Consider the following 1,246-nt stretch of genomic DNA (forward strand, 5'->3'; position numbering starts at 1 on the left):
CCGGCCGACCGCCGGCGCCCCCCGAGGACCGATAAAAGCTCCTCTGTTACGAACGCGACCTCTGCAGCGCGTCCACGGGCTCGCCGCGCAGCCGGCCGCGGGACCCCGCCCTCCACCCCGGGCAGCCTCCCTGGACCCCGCGAGCCGCTACTCCACTGCGGGGACCCGTCCCTAGGGGATGGGGGGGGGGAGTCGAGGGATGGGGGTGTCTGCCCTGCAGGAAGGGGAGATGAGCTCCCCCCCCCCCCCGACTCTGCCAACCGTGGGCTGCCTGCCTCCTGGGAAGCTCGCCAGCTCCCGGGCCCCACGCATCACCTGAGGCCCTCATCACCCTCCCCTGCCACCCCCCTCAGCCTCACAACCCACCTGACCCTTCTGCCCGGGTTTGTGGTCCCAGCAAGGGTGCCCAGTGTCCCCCAGGCAAGGGCTTGGACCCCCACGGACCCCTCTCGATCCCCGTAGGAGGGCTTCCGCACGCCCAGCACGCTCCTCCGAGGCTGCGGGCCTCCCTGCCCTGGCTCAGCTCCTTTCTGGGCCTTCAGAGCACCGGCGGCCTGAGCTCCCCACCGCTCTGCCCGGGCCTTTACCTCAGGCAGAGCTCTGCAGGGCCACGGAGGACCCAGGCTGTGGGTGACAGGCACAGGGTCATGGCAGGACAGCGCCCTGAGGGAAGTGCCAAGCCAGCAGGTCCCTGGGCTCCCCCTGGGCCCAGCCCCAAGGCTGCTGGGAGATGCGGGGCCTCTGATGTGTCCAACCATCCCCAACCCCCAGTCAGACAGAGTCTGGACAGCCCCACCCCTCGGCCCACCCCAGCTGTCACACCCCCTCCCGCACTCCCTTTCATGTGCCCTGCCCTCCCCTCTCCAAACAGGCACTGCCCAGTCACACACCATCCTGCTACCCTGCCCCCCCTTGCTCGTGACCTCCGCGGGCTGCACTGCAGCTGGGAGGGGCTGCTGGGACCTGGGGGGCGACGGCCGGCTGCTTCCCTAGACCCAACTCCTTTCCCGGGGATGCAACGGCCACAGCACCGCTAGAGGGCGGCCTGTCCCGCCGAGGCTCTGGCCAGCCCACCGGCGGTGCGCAGCCAGGGAGCCAGGGAGAGAAGAGGCGGAGGAAACGGGGGTCCAGAGAGGGAGAGTCAGTCCTCCAAGGTCACAGGGCCAGGGAGGGGCCCAGGCCAGGACTCACCTGCCCTGTCCCTCACAGCCCGCCCACCCACCCCCGCCACTGTACACCCTGGTCG

This window comes from Hippopotamus amphibius, chromosome 1 (assembly GCF_030028045.1).
Source record: "Hippopotamus amphibius kiboko isolate mHipAmp2 chromosome 1, mHipAmp2.hap2, whole genome shotgun sequence".
Classification (NCBI taxonomy): Eukaryota; Metazoa; Chordata; class Mammalia; order Artiodactyla; family Hippopotamidae; genus Hippopotamus; species Hippopotamus amphibius.